A 16818-nucleotide genomic window follows, 5' to 3' on the forward strand; every position below is an offset into this window, starting at 1 on the left:
GTGGAATTTATCTAAACCAGGGGTAGGGAACTCCGGTTCTTCAAGGGAGCCATATCCTGCCTGTTTTAGATTTTTCTTCTTCGCCTGATAAAATGTTAAAGTGCTATCCATGTATCTGTCTCACTCTCAGCAGCGGCAATTTGAGATTTGTTTGGGCACATCATTAGAAACAACATTCATGACAGATGGATGGCACTTTTTTTTTTTTTTTTACCAGGAAGTAAAAATGTACTCCTCCTCCTTCTTCTAATAATAATAACTACATACATATTTTCTACACTAGCTGTAATGAAAACTCTCCTAGCAAAGTGCAACCAGATCCAGCTGACCTTGCAATATGTACTTCAACCTTTCCCGCTTGTAATAATTTTGTTTTCATATTTTGCACATTTTATCCTATTGGTCATTTCTGCCTTTTTTACGGGTCCGTTTGAGGAGGCAATGGTCTCTTTTGCTTAAGCCTGCCCAGTGGCAATCATTCCTTTCATGGAGCCTGATCTGGAGCTAAATTCCATCACAATTGACATGTTTGGTTGAGAATATCGAGTTTGCATTATTGTTCTGTAAAGTTTGTTTTTAGCCGCAGGTGCTTCTACTCAAGAGCTCGTTTACCTGTCGGTTGAGTAGAAGCAGCTGTGGCGAAAGACAAACGATGGCAGGCTTTACTTTCCCAACTTGGATTTGACAACTGTGTCAGATAGAAGAATTTGCATATGCTGGTCCTTGAAATCTGCTTTGTTTTCATTGGAAAACGTGGAACGAACATTTTTGTCTGAAAAGCTTTTTCATTTTCTTTTAATCTGTGGTTTTGAATGGAAATGGTTGGATCTTCTGAAAAGGTCCAAAAGTTTAATTACTTAGCCGAATTGTTTTGACTGCCTCAGAGAGCATAGCTCTCTCTGATGTTGCTGACTCCTGTCTGTTGTTGTGACAACAGTGAGTACTGGCATCATTTTTTAAAGCAATAAAAGTAACTGTATGGTCAGCATGGACAGAAATGTCAAGAATTTAAAAGAAATACAGTATGAAACAAAACGTGTGAGTACTTTTGCCACCTCTGATACACGCACGCACACACACGCAACTTCACGGTTCCGACTGATGGCGCTGACTCCCCCAAAAGAAGGAGACGCCTTCTTTACTATTACCATTAAACTGTCAATTGTCACCAAGTGAAGGAATTCACTCAATAGATCCTGATTAGGTGACCCTGAACTTGTGAAGCAAAAAAAGGCCTGCAATGCTTCAAGACCAGAACAACAAAAATTAAAATGTTATGCACCAACATAAAAAAAAAAAAAAAAAGAAAACTGTGAAGACCCATGAATTTGAGATTATTATTAATCTCAATATGATGCATTATGGTCTGTCCACCAGGTTAGTCCAAATTATGGAACGGAGATGGAGTAAGGCATGGAAAATGGACCCATGAAAGATTTTTCTGTCATGCAGAAAAGGACCGTAACTTCTTAGGAAGCGTCTTCTGGTAATTGATTACGAAAAAGGATAGAAATGAGATTTCCAGTATGTCTTCCTGAAAAAGGCTTACAGTAAGACTTAATTGTATAAAAGAGGACGCTCGACCCTGCCCTTCATTTTTTTTTTCTTCCTTTCTTCCATTTGTTCAAAATAGGCACACTCTCCATTTGCGTGGTCTGAACAGCGTCTTCACTTGCCCCTCATCCTGACAGGAGCTTTAAATGTCGCTTGCTGTTGCAGACGATGTTACAAAACAATCTTTTCTGAAATTCCCCTACACAAAAATGACCAATTTCAGCAAATTAAAAAAGTAAAAGTCAACATTGATTTCCACTTAGAACTTCATAGGATTTTAAGATTATCAAGTGGCTCAGTTGGCAAAAATGCATCTCCATGCAAACGATACTTCCTGGCTATCATATCCCCCCGTGACGAGCTGCTATAATTAGACATATCAGAGGTCTTTGCTGGAGCAGATCTATAATCACAATTGCACAGATTAGTCATTTTAAAGGCAGACTTTGCAACATGACAGCGGAATCAACTTTACATTGTCGATGATGTGATCTACAATAATCAAGATGACACATCTCATTCGCTGTCCATCTCTGAGCAGTTCCCTCACACGAATGAGTGCTGTCTGCAGGAAAATGGAGTTTGCATATCAGAGCAAAAAAAAAAAAAAAAAATTAAAAATCATCTGATGAGATGCCATTTGATGAGATGCCCATTTTTATCTTTTGATTAGAAAGATGTAGAACTTGTTTTGTTTTTAGAGCGGTCATTTTCTCATTAATGGTGCTGTCAGAAGGCAAAATAGGAGAAGACTAATGAGTTTATTTGTTCATCCTCCTGTATTTATTCAGGAGTTCATCCACCTAATGCACTACGGTACTACTTTCTGGTCCATAGTCATCTTGTGTAGGCTGTCTTCATCTCAGAATCCCATTTGCAACTATTACGAAGTAGTGTTATGCTTATTTTGTGATCTGGATTGAAATAAAGACTGATTCTATATTTATTGTCATACTTTTAGAGTCAGTGTAAACCCACTGCCATTTTCATGAATTGAAATAGTCAAATCATGAAGAAAAAAAAACCCAATAAATCCATCACTTTACCCCATCTCGGTCTCACTTGCCCTCAGCATTAAGAAAAAAAAAAACCCAATAAATCCATCACATTACCCCATCTCGGTCTCACTTGCCCTCAGCCTCTCTATTTTCCATCACCAGCCAGAAGCTGAGTGAACCAGCTCAAAGACACTTTACAATCTGAAACACATTTCCTCTCTCTGAGAGAAACCACATTGGTTTTGAAAATAAATTATCTTTTTTTGCTCCTGGGATCCTCCTATTTGTCTGCATTTCACATCACAGTTCCCCAGACAAAAATATCCAACAAATCACAAAACATAGCAATTCACTGCAAGCAGGGAAGGCCAATGCAGTAAACCCGCTGAGCCCTGCCGTGAATAGCAAAATACAATGGCTAATTGACACCCCCTGTAAAAATGTTAATTGGATACATCAATAGTTTAACAATCATTTTACTATCATCCCCAAAGATTTTCATGATTTCAAACTTATTTTACAGTACTATTTAAGTTTTTCTAAGAGCGAAAATCTCTCTCTCTCTCTCTCTCTCTCTCTCTCTCTCTCTCTCTCTCTCTCTCTGTGATATTGTACTTTATAAAAACATAGTCATAGCATAATTAAAGCTTATGGATAAATTTAAGAGTTTGTTCATCATCATGAATTAATTGCAGCTTTTTTTCTTCTTTCTTTCAGAGGTAATTCGCTGACTAGCTTAGCGCTTAGCGCCGTTGTTTGCGCATGAGTGGTGATGCAGTCATTTGATTGGTTGCCCTCTATGTCACTCAAGGAAAGGGATTGATGATAGACTGACTATCTTAGCGCTTAGCGCTGTTGTTTGCGCATGAGCGGTGATGCAGTCATCTGATTGGTTGCCCTCTATGTCAATCAAGTAACGGGATTGATGATAGGCTGACGGAGTACGTTCTGTAAAGTTAGTGCCTTGTTTGAATGGCATCGCCACTGCCGAGGCGTTTCGACGCTTGTCGTGTGAGAGCCCGGGAGCCGCATTGAACCAGCCAAAGAGCCGCAAGCGGCTCGCGAGCCGCAGGTTGGCCACCCCTGGCCTACAGCATTATAACATTGCCTCATGAATGCTATTTGTTCACCCATCTTTAGCATCCTCCACAGACCAAAAAGACTGTAAGAGGTGAATTTGTGAAAAACCCATTTTCAGTCACAGCGGAAATATTTGAATCAAAACAGAGGACTCCTCAAAGATGAATTATTGAAAAGTAAATGTCAAAAATGTAGCGCCACATTTGTTTGTTGTGTGCGACCACATTATGGCCGGTGGCACTTTCCATAATTTTTAGAACACAGCGTTAGATAATGCTTAACATCAGAACCTTGGGACCGTTGACGCTTGGCATGAGCAAAGTTTGCACTCTCAGCAGGCCATCTTTTTTCATATCACTCATGCAGATTCAGCATAATCCTGTTTCAGTGCATGTGCTAGATGACGTTCAATATATTTGCTGGAACTAATCAAAGGCCATTTGGAAGCGATGACATCGACGGATGTGTTTTTAATGACATGAGTGGCAGGCAATATGCAAAACACCACCGGAACGCTATGTGCATTGTGAAAACTTGATTACCTAATTGATTTTTTTTTTAAATCCAAAGTGGCATCAAATATGAATAAATATTCCCATATCAGTAGGTGGGTGAAAATCGGAGATGCCGAGTTGTATGCACTGATCCCTGTGTTAATGGGAGGGCACATTTACATATCTCCCTCACCTCATGACATGATGATGAGTGATTGCAGTCCCCTCCAAAATTGTTGACATTAGAAGGCCAAAGAAGATAAATTATATGAAAACTATAATCGTGGTTCATGCGTCACAGTATATCACTGCGAGCACTGGATTCCATACAAATGTGCCCCTAGAAGATATGAGTAGCATAGGGGCGATATGTCAACAATCTGAGTAGGTGCTGAGGGCCTGGTTTACTAAGATCCCAAATAGCAGGTGCTAAATTGCGTGTTCACTCACTGTAACAGATGTTAGCAACAGATGTAAAAATGGTGGAGGGACCAATTTTTAAAAAGGGTGGGAACATTTGTGAGAGCACTGCAAGCGCAAAATGAACTCAAATCAAGTCTCCAAGTGCCCACTTCACGGCGCGGATGTCCTTTGGCCATATCGAGGCTTGAGTTTGGCACTCGCGTGCCGCATTTGAAAAACAAACACCAAAGGTTAGCAATGATTGAAGTTGGCTGTGACCTCTCCCACAGTGGCGCAACCCTCCCTAATCTGCCTAAGTACAGAAATATGCCACATGCTGCGCAGGATTTACATGAGCTTTTTAGATTCGTGCTGTTTTGTTTTTTTGTTTTTTTCCAACAGTAGTAAGAATGGCTTGGGCAATTATGCTATGTAGCTCATTTGTGGGATGATTGTTGTAAAATACTACTCTCTGATTCGAGTTGATATTCTACTTATCGTTAAAAACGAATGACCCTCATAGACCTGAAGAAAAACAGATGATTCAGAGAAAAAAGAGAGCGAGCCAAGCCTTGAAAGGGTCTCATTTGCCCCTCGGGGAGGACAACGTGATGCCATCCTTCTCACTCCTGAAGACAGATAGTGATGCTGTTGAAACAAAATTCCCAAATACTGCAGACGTTTTGTCAGCAAAAACACTGATGACTGTTGATTTTGAATGACTTCAACTTCTGGACTAATGTCGGGCTCATACTGTAAGTCATGCAAATGTAGATAGCAAATTATCTATCTAGTAGTGTAGAACATGAGAATATTAACATTTCTCTGTTCATAATACATGGACTCTTGAATGCTGTAAGTTGCTGGCTATGACTGTTGAAAATTTCCCAGATAACTCATACAAATTAGATATACAAAGTGTGAGGCGTCTGCAGATCTCAGTTGAACAAACATGAAAGGTTTTAATCAGCACCGAGCCTTTACAGAGTCTAACCCAGTGGTTTTTACCCTGGGTTCGATCGAACCCCAAGGGTTCGGTGAGTCGGTCTCAGGGGGTTTGACGGAGCCTTGACCATGGAGGGTAAGACAAACGTGACTCAACATGTTAATTAGTTATGACACGCCCGCTTGGCCATCATTAGCTGCAGATGATCACATGACATTGCTTGTCCAATCAGTGCTGTGGGAAATTTAGTTCGCTTAGTAGTCAACGTGTGACTGTCGTGATAGTACGTTGTACAATTAAAAAAAAAAGTATACTTATCTCTTGAAATTTTATTGACTTTTTTCTGTTTTTAAAAAAATGCGTTTTGTTTTTTTTTTATATCTTGAATTTACTTTTTAAAAATATTTATTTTTCACTCATGAAGGGTTCAGTGAATGTGCATATTAACTGTTTGGGTTCGGTATCTCTAAAAAGGTTAAGAACCACTGGTCTAACCCTTTCAGGGACTGTGGTTACTACAGTGGACGGCTTATCATGTTACAGGTTACAGGGCTGAATGAAAGGGTATGAAAGTACCTCTCAAGTTATGAAGTGGACAGCGTGAAAATGCACAGGGTGGCACTGTCAGCGGGACCAGTAAATGTACCGAATTTTCCGCACTATAAGGCGCACCGAAAAGTCTTCCATTTTCTTAAAAGCTCACAGCGCGCCTTAAAACCCGGTGCGCCTTGTGTATGGTCATTCCGGTAATATGTCGACCCCAAGATGGCTCCTTGCTGGAGACATGCTTACAATGTTATTACTTGCTGTTGGTTCAGTGAACTGTGTCGCTGCTTTATTAAAGAAGTTTTTGTTGCAGCTCCGAAAAAAGGAGAGCTGTGGTGTTGTTTTTTTTAAAATGCACACTTTATTAATGGTTTTCACAGTCTCAACAAATACAGGTACGTGTTTGTCCGTCTCCGTGCCTTCTCTTCTTCTGTTCAACTCGAGAGGCGTTTGTGACCACCTCCGAAAAACGTAAATTAACGATTCCTTCAATGAAACTACGAAAATTGAAAATAATGCATCAAAACAGAAAATCAAGTGAGGAAATCACAAAATAAATTCTATAGCCCCCCTACAGAATTTATTTTGTGATTTCCTTGTTTGTGAATCCAATACACAACAAAGGAATAAATAACAAAACACTTCTGAGAGAGTCCAGTCTCCTACATTTTACTGACATCTCATCGTTCTGTTGGTGCTACGCTCAAGGAAATGCCAAAATAAATTCTGTACGGGGGGCTATAGAATTTAGAGGCAGTCATGAACGCCTCTCGAGTCGAACGGAAGGAGCGTAGCTTCAACTAGTGGATGCATTGTAGATTGCGTCTTGAAATGCAGTGCGTCCAGTATATGAAAAAAATTACATAATAGGCCATTCATTGAAGGTGCGCCTCATAATCCAGTGCGCCTTTTAGTGCGGAAAATACGGTACTCAGAAACTGCAGGTTTTTGTATGTGGATGATTTAACATTTGAACGACGGGACATAAAATGTCCTGCAATTTTGGAATGACCCGGGTACATTTTTAATAGTCCACTGTATTACCGTTATTACTAATTCCCGGTATTTTACATTTTTCCACATTCATTGTATTGTTGGATATGAATGTTTGAAATGAATGAAAAAAATGTTTTTTCATTTGTTTTTTTTTGTTTTTTTTACCTGTGTAAATCCGTGATAACAATTGTGATTTTTATTGGAATTTAACCCCCCCCACCAACCCCCATAGCCCCTACTGCCCGCGGACGAATGGTTGCTGGTCCGCAAAGAGCATGCACTTGTCTGAACCGGTATGTGGTGCAATGTGTTCTTATTTTGGAACAGAACCTCTACAGTGCAGACGGGTAGATAATATAACAGCGACAAGAAACAAAGCGCATCTATTTCTTATCGGTCATGCATTGAAACCTTGGTGGCACCAAATGTGAGATCAATGGGCTGAGACCAGTACGTTTAGTCCATTGAGGAGTCAGCATGGGAGCATATAATGTTGCATATTGGACCCACAGTTCAGAATCTCAGCCGCTGCACTTCTCAAATGCATGACGCACACGCACGCGCGCGTGTGCGTGTGTGTGTGTGTGTGTGTGTGTGTGTGTGTGTGTGTGTGTGTGTGTGTGTGTGTGTCTGTCTGTCTGTCTGTCTGTCTGGTCAATAAGTCTGATTGTTTCTGAAGCTATATCAGAGGGGGAAAAAAACAAAGCAGGACTTATTGGAAAGATGGCGGGTGAGGAGGTGTAACAGCATTTCTTGTTTGACCTGCAAGCCTGTATCATAGAACCACCATGCCTCACAGTCATAGGTGGCAAATATAAATATATTCACACTCTGTAGTTCAGAAAATAAAAAAACATGTAAAAATGATTACGTTCCTTTACTTCAGTCTCTGAAATGCACAAAAGCAACAAGTACAAATAATGTTTTCCTGTCAATTTCCAAATGTCAAGAATGCAGAATACGGTCTGTACTTGTGAACTCAGCGACTATGGTCCTCCTAAGAACATGCTCACTCACGTACTTCCTAAGAATGCTAATCTCCATGTAATTGGAACGGCTTCCTTGAACTCCCTCTTTGACTCTTGTAATTCATCACAAAACTGATAAACGGGGAAGAAAACAACTTACAAAACGTCAGTCTTCTCCTCTGCTGTTGTATTGGGCCATGACTGATGACGTTTCAGAAGATAACAAGGACGTCAGAACGGAGAACGCGAATTGAGAAATGGCTACTGTGTTCCCAAAGTTTTGCTAGCGACATGAACCTAAGAAAATGCTTAGACAGCAAAAAAAAAAGTACATTTAAAAAATCATATTGTTGTTGAAACAACGACAAGCTGCTGATTAAACACGTGCCCATAGCTTTGCTACCTAAGAACTAACCAATAAAAAAAAAAGCAGAGCGAAAAATTACCAATGTTGTTGAACTGACTAACAAAAAGAAATTAGCTCGTGATGACACCTAAAAAAATTACACCTTAGGCCGTTTTTTCAGAAGACAGATTTTTTTTCCCCACATAAAAAAAGTGGATTCAAACAAAAGTCCAATCTTCTACGTTGTGTATTAGCACTAGATGTGAAAAGTATATTCAACTTTTGCTGTCCCCCCCCCCCCCTCCCCCCTTAATCTACAGCAAGAATAAAGGAACTGGCCTTCCCACTTTTTGTTAACGAGTGTACCTTACCCACCTTGTGGATATAATTTGAAATCAATGGTTTTGGCTGCTCTGCCATTTTCCGTTAAAATGCTGTCAATGAGAAAGAATGCTTACAGTATAAGTGATATTTTTCACAGGCAAATGACACCTCACTTTTGCAAAATAGTGATTAGACATTTGAAATAAATAATATAGAGACAAATTTGCTTGTCTGTTTGCCTCGGCTGTGTGCAATCAGAGCCATCCGAAAATATGATACGGCGGCCATCTGCCGTTCTGTTCGGCTTCTCTTACCTTTAATTACATATCCACGCTGGCACTAATGACGCTGTTCGAGGAGGCATAACGATCTTGTGCCAGAAAACAGCCTACCATTTACACATCAATTGCACAGTTTGCACGTGTGTGTGCTGAATAATTAGTTGGAAGTTCGAGAAGTGACAGATGCAAGGAGATCTGTCCACGCCTAACTTGAGGCATTAAGCTGACCACGAATGTGCACTGCATTGTCTTTTCAAAAACAGCTCTGGGTGTCACTTGATTGGACCTCGCAGTTAGAATTTGCGATAGTTAGGAAATGCCCAGATATTTAAAACCAGAAGTCCATCACCAAAGAAGCTCAATGTCGTTAGATTGCATAATTCGAAAAAATGGTCATTACAATTTTACCACAGAGGCCGCTCTGAGGGGACAATACATAATATTTAGTTTTTTTTAATTATCTGTGAAATTCCTGGGACTGCAAAGCTGCACAGAGGACAACACGCAACGCTGAAAGTGTTTCATCACTTCAAGATGTTCCTTTAAATTGAGTCGTTCGGTCATAAATATGGAACCCACGCAACATGTCGTAATCCAAAATGCAGGATCGTCAGTATTGTTAAGACGCCGTTAGTTTCAAGAGGCGCACATGTGCCAGGCCAATAAAATTGGATTTTAGCTGTACCATTATGGGAGCGTTGGGAAGAAGTCACATATGCGCAAAGCTCCCAACTTCAACCAAGCTCCATGTTACTCTGGCAAAAAACCAAATGGGTCAAGTTGGGTTCCCGCTAAATTTCAAGCAAGTCGGAGTTGGCTATGTTGGTGAGATAAACTGCAAAGTTCAGGTATTGCAGTGTTGTTGTCTTAGAGCAGGGGTGTCAAACATACGGCCCGCGGGCCGGATCCGGCCCGCAAAGGAGTTTAATCTGTCCCGCGAGATGATTATGTAAAGCAGGGGTGTCAAACATACGGCCCGCGGGCCGGAACCGGCCCGCAAGTAGGTTCAATCAGGCCCGCAGGATAATGTAAAAGTGAAAAAAATGCATTAAAGACACAGAATTAATATTTTTAATCAGGTGCAATTCATTGAGTATCCGCAAGGGGACACTGTTTTGATCAGAGAAGAAGACAACAGCAGCCTCAGTCTGTCACATTTACACATTTAATAGCACTCTCCTTAGTTTGTAAGGTGTAGGCAGGGATTACATTTAGATTTTATATGCACGTGTAAATGCTTTAAAAATTGCTTTCTTTATGAATCTTGTTTAATCTTAAAGTGCATTACTATATTTTTCAATACCAATTACTTGTTAAAGTTTGTACAATCAGTGGGATCAGTTGCAATGCATATATGTGAATGATAAAAGTAAATTGCACATTTGTCGAAGGAAATGTAAGGTGCTTCATGAAATGTTTTGTAAAAGATATGTTCATTAAATTTCAACATTTTCCTAATGTTCTTGTGCTTCTTTATACCAAAACAAAGGAAAGACAATTGTTTTGGTTATTTATAGCAAAGTATGGTATCATTTTAATGGTCCGGCCCACTTGACATCTACCCAGGCCGTATGTGGCCCACCATGTGAAATGAGTTTGACACCCCTGCCATACACGAAGTCTATTCGTGTATGGCTTATGCTTTATTTACTGATGTTTTACCGGACAAATGAGAAATGAAAAAATACTGGTCACGTGCCGCCGTAGTTTAAAGGTGACCTGCTTTGTTATATTAAATTTTTTTTAATAGTTTTTTTTTTTTTTGTGAAAGCGAAACTGAGAGATTTCTTAGGGTTTCTTAGGGTGCAATGTGCACTAACACAAAAATATACAATATTAATAACATGCACACAGAAACACATCTTAAAAAAACTTTTTTTTTTTAAATCTTTTTTTACCTAGACCCGCCGCATCAACTTGGCACCAGTTCGCGGGCTACCGGTCGATCGCGGGCTACCGGGCCCCACTGATGTAGAACATTGTCAATTTTAAGTAAAACTTCAAAAGAGAGCTACTATAATATTTTTAATTCCCCGCCCCCCCACCAATATAGAGGAGGCTTAATTTAAATTAGGGCTGCACAACATATTGAAAAAAATATTCTCATTGCGATAACAGCACATGAAGTGCAGAATGCAAAAAAATGTGCAATGAATTCATATGGAATATACTTTAACTTCCTTTGACCAATCAGATGCATGGACAATGCGCATCGCCATCCAATAGGAGACTGGTTCCAGGGGCACTATTTTCACCAAATTACTTAATCAGATAAGAATCCATTCATATTTTTGCACATGAAAAAATATACATTTCTTTGGATATTTCTTTAGCTACATCTTAAATATCGCAATAATATCTGTAGGTGCCAATTTGACATTGGCCAACTTTTGTTTATTCTATTTGCTGTTTAGTATTGATATGTCCAAATGGCATATTTCATAATTTAGTAGAAATAGTCGGCACTGTTATTTTATGCATCTCTGAGTTTCTTTTACAGAACTATTTGTTGTGACGTCACGCGACTGGCGGATGAAGACAGTGTGGAGAAGGAGACAGAGACAGAGAGAGATGAGGCCAGCTCAAGAGTAGAAGCGATACAGTTTTTTTGACCAAACAACAATTCAGACATACAATTCTGACATATAATACAGACAAACGAATTCGACAAACTGAGGAGAACCTTTCTTCTTGTTTAATCTTAAAGTGCATTACTGTATTTTTCAATACCAATTACTTGTTAAAGTTTGTACAATCAGTGGGATCAGTTGCAATGCATATATGTGAATGATAAAAGTAAATTGCACATTTGTCGAAGGAAATGTAAGGTGCTTCATGAAATGTTTTGTAAAAGATATGTTCATTAAATTTCAACATTTTCCTAATGTTCTTGTGCTTCTTTATACCAAAACAAAGGAAAGACATATTGTTTTGGTGATTTATAGCAAAGCATTGTATCATTTTAATGGTCCGGCCCACTTGACATCTACCGAGGCCGTATGTGGCCCACCATGTGAAATGAGTTTGACACCCCTGTCTTAGAGTGACAAATGTTTGGGTGTTGCAAAAATCGCATGTTACTATTTTTTCTTTCTCCAATTTGGGCCGAAATGATCGTTGGCCCCTATTTTTGTGCTCAGAAAATGTCTAGTGCACATCCAGTGCAGTCTAACTGTACACATGTGTGGAGTTTTGTTTCTTTTGGCATTTTCGGAGATGGGCGCAGTTTGAATTTGGCGTTTGCGCCGTTGTGGGACTGAAGACAACCTACTTGATTCCTGGCCAATCAAAGCGGCTTCCCTCATTCCCTTTAAATTAGTGCAGGTGAGGTGCATGTTTGACATGGTGCACCATGTCAAACATGCACCTCACGCTCGCTTAACAGACTTGCTGGAGTCCATGCAGGAGACTGGCGTGCGCAAAGTACATTTCTAAAGAGCTGCAAGAAGATATCTAATTTTGGATGATGTAAAGTCGGCCACTGTGAGGTGAGGACTAAAACACTGCCTTAAGAATGCCACCAGCTCAAGTGCTGCTATGTTATTATGTATTGATCACCATAATTAAGAAGTTTACAAAAAATGAAAACAACAATAATTATCGTTGACCTCTACCTATTTTAAATCAAACAATTAAACATGCTGTTTTAAAGCAATTGATGTGAGCTATATCAAGAAGACATTGGTTCTCAGACATCCAGTCCCTAAAAAAAAGTCAAGAGAGGCCAAGGCCAACACGGAGCAGCTACACACCGAATTCCACACTCTTGAAAACCTCATGGGACCAATTATTTCATTTGCTGACACCCCAAACTTACTGACAGAGACAGCATGGAACAGATACTGTAAACTCACCTCATTAGCCTGGGATGACAATATTTTTTTTTTGTGTTGTCTTATGAATTGTTTAGTGCACAACATATCCATGAACTAATCCTTAAGTTTTAAAAAGTGAATTTTGATGATAATATACGTGATACCTTACAATACGTGTTTGCAGGGGTGAGAAGGATCAACACATTTAACAGTTAACGTGGTACTTACTACACATGGGATGGAAAGTTTATATTCATTGAGACAATTTCACCATCGCCACAGCAAATCAGCATCGTTTGAAGCTAGGACTCTCTCTCTCTCTCTCTCACTCTCTCTGTCTCTGTGGTGCCTGTTTTGGTCACCTCTGGGCCGTACGCAGACAATTGGATATACTATTCACTGAGTTGACTCAACTCCTCTAAGTTCATCAGCACAGCACTAATATTAGTCATTCACAGGATGAAGAATAAATGACTGTGAGTAACGTTATATTGTCAGCCAACACCCTTTGAGGTTGCAAATGAAAAAAACGACATGTATCCAAGGAGATAACCATCGCACTGCGCTGCCTGGACAAAGTGTATCAACAAGAGTCTGACGTTGTAGTCGATGACTCAGTCCTGAATTTTACTGGAAAACTGCCACTCACTCCACCTTCCCCAAAGACTTTGCTTTAATGTTGACTTTTGTTTGTGGATTCATTCTGTTGTATTTTAGCAGCTGCTAAGAACACACACAGAGTGACTCGGCACAGACATGTTAGCTGTATTCAGTCAGATTTGGTTTGATGTCGTGGGATCTCAGTGGGGGTTGCCGGCGTGGGGGATGATGTAGTCGAGGGTGCTGAGGATGACGAAAGGAGCACAGGGTAAGGCGGGGAGCGTTCCGGATAAGAGTTGCTTTTAAAATTTCTTTACATTTTTTTACTTAGTACTTTGAAAAACTGTTTGACGGGTTTTGGTTGGTTTGAAAAAAATTATGAGCATACACAAAGAAAATGGCATTCATTCATTTGGAAGTTAACTCGTAATTATTGAATTATTCTTTTCATTTGTTGAACGACCTTAGTTACTGTGACCGTGGAACGATTTTCTATCTTCAGCAGAAGTTCCTTTGGCCTTGTACGTCTCACTCGATCCAGGAAGTTGCAGCTGGGGGTCATGTTTTGTCTGGGAGGGGTCAAAACTGAGCCTTCTCCCACTGAGCGCTCCCAGAACACACGCAGTAGGATGTCCACTGAGCCAAGTTCCACCAGTGTCTCCACTGTCCATTCAGCGTCAAGTTCTGTCTGTCTGTCTCCGCTCGCCCAAATCTAATCAATTATCAATTCACTACATTTATTGATAGAGATTTATATCCATGCATCCATTTTCTAATTAATCCGATTATCCTCATGAGGGTCAAGGGCCATGCTGGAGCCTCTCCCAGATGTTTTCGGGCAGTTGGCGGGGTACACCCTGAACCGATTGCCAACCAATCGCAGGGCACACGTAGAACAATCATCTGCGCTCACAATCACACTTTGGGACAACTTAGAGTGATCAATTTACCAATTTATGTACATGTATATGTATATATATATATGTGTGTGTGTGTGTGGGGGGGGGGGTCTCAGAATTGATTATTTTAAGACAAATAATTTCAATTCAACTCTCTTCGAGAGAGAGAGAGACAGAGTCCACGCTTGCACGCTCGAGAGTTTCTCGGCCTAATGCACCTGCTCAGCTATTCAAAGTGCCGGAGGCTCCTCGGTCTTCCTGCCTCCATCTCCTGGGCCCTCTCACTCTGCCCCGGTGTCACTCGACACATGCGCTCCCACTTTTGACTCCCCCTGTCCGTCCCCATCTTACTCCCACCTTCAACCCTTCAAAACGATGTCGGCTCTGTTCAAGTGAAGCCCGGTGTTCAGCGTTCTCTGGCCTTCATTTCTTGTGTCAGAAAATCAATCGTTAGTTTAGCAAGAATTAGCCGCTCGTCTGGCTGAATAATTCAATATGGACTCGCTCACATACGTACAAAGGATGAAGACTTGTTTTGGCATTTTTCTGACAAATTTCAAGCCTTAAAGCTGCTGATAGGAGGAAATGGGAGGGGAGCTTGTGGTGCAGATCTCAGGGTATTTACAAGAACAGATCTTGCCTTTTTGCATGTGTTGTGTCATTACACTCAACAAAGTCCCATTCATAATGTTCCTGCCCCTTGTCCGCTAAAACAAAACAAACAAACAAACAGAAAAACAAAAACCTTTCAATGCTGCTGTACCTCCATGAAATCCATTGAAATCAGGATTATGATATTTCCCTTGGCAACATGGTGGGTGTTTGGTGAGCACGTCTGCCTTACTGTACAGAGATCATGGGTTCGATTCTGGGCCCAGGCCTTCCTGTGTGACGTTTGCAAGTTCCCCGGGTACTCCGGTTTCCTCCCACATTCCAAAGCTGCGACATTTAGCTGAGAAAATATTAAATTTGACTTTTTCACTTGAAAGAAAAATGTATTTCTTTCATACGATTATGAAAATATTAATTCCTTATGTTAAATATTGCAACAATATCGATATCACAATAACATGCACACCGCATATTTTTTCCAATATGCCACAGCCGTGTCATGTCATATTTATGAAAAATCCTTCCTTTCTCCTGTTTTCCTCAGTTCCCATTCCATTAATCTTCGATGTTTTGATGGGAATAAAACCATCAATGTGGCATGGTATTGTTTTGGATTTTGTTTCGGTGCTGGGTCCTCATATATCAAGTTGCATTCTTGGTTGTTTTTCTACCTTTCTGTCATGAATTTACACCTCTTGCCACATGATGTGGAGTGCTGCACAATCTGTTTCCACTTGCCGACATTGTTCGCTGTTCTCAGCCTCGCACAGGGAGCTTATTGTGGTTATCTGGAGGCGACACTTGGGTTGCCTGTGTGCGCGTGTGTGTCAGGTAACGACAACAGAGGAAACTCAACAGGTCTGCTGGTGGCTGATTTTAAGACGAAGTGATACAAACTGAACACTTTGGCACTCCATAATTCAACTTTAAGGCAGCCGTAAGTTGTTTTGCTTCCAGTCTCTGCCTACGGCAGACAAGTGCAGCAGACTTTTCGCCACTGCCGTATTTTTTTTCTTGTCAGGCTTCTATTTCTTCAATTGTCTGCAGTCTGACATGTGTCATGACCTATCCTGAAGATTAAAGAGTGTATTAGCACCTCATGTATTTGTATGGTCATAGAGAACACAAATCGTGATGGAAGAAGCAAGTTAGGAGGATGTGTGTGGCAGAATGATTGTTAGAAATGCTGAAAATTTAGTTTTCCATGTCTTTTTTTTTTTTAAGCTGACTTTCCTCCTTGGTTTCTCTGTGTTGAGATCTGACAACATAGTCTTCATCCATCCATTTTATCTTATCGTGTTTCAAAAAACGAAGACACAAATGAACCACTTGGCTCACACATACTGTAAGTTCACTGACTTGCTTGGTTGGGTAAACTGTAAAGTGTGTTTCGGGTTGGGGCAAAGTTCCTGTTTAAAAATTCAACTGATGACAAAGAAGTCAGACAAGACCAGCTGCTGCTTAAGGGATAATATGGCTTGTCAATGGAGTGGTACCCCCTTTATGGTCCTTTTTTTTTTTTTTTTTTTTTTTGATAGCTTTGGGACATACTTGAAGAAAATGTCCATTTAGGTTTCGGGATACATTTGCCTGGAGGCGCAAGAATTGACACGTACAGTAGCATTTTTCTTAACTGTGTTTTATGTGCTGTTCGCTTGTTTCGCGGCACTTCCCAGCTTATTTGAACTTGTGTCAAAGTTTTCCAGCACAAACAGTAGAAACCGCCAACAGCGAACAGCCATTTGACGATCGATGAAGTCATGCTAAGCTCTCTGGATGTTTCCAACATCTCCTAACCACACGGGGTCCCTTCGACCCTTAATGGGCAAAATGGCGGCTTTTGTGTTTGCCAAAGTCTGGCTTGGGCGGCTGTCCCGTGCGAGGCGAGGCAGGGTCCCATCAGTGCTGCGGTTAACAAAGAAGTCATGCAAAGAGTCGCCTCACCCTTTTCACATTC

Source organism: Hippocampus comes, unplaced genomic scaffold (genome assembly GCF_001891065.2).
Source record: "Hippocampus comes isolate QL1 unplaced genomic scaffold, H_comes_QL1_v1.1 scaffold174, whole genome shotgun sequence".
Classification (NCBI taxonomy): Eukaryota; Metazoa; Chordata; class Actinopteri; order Syngnathiformes; family Syngnathidae; genus Hippocampus; species Hippocampus comes.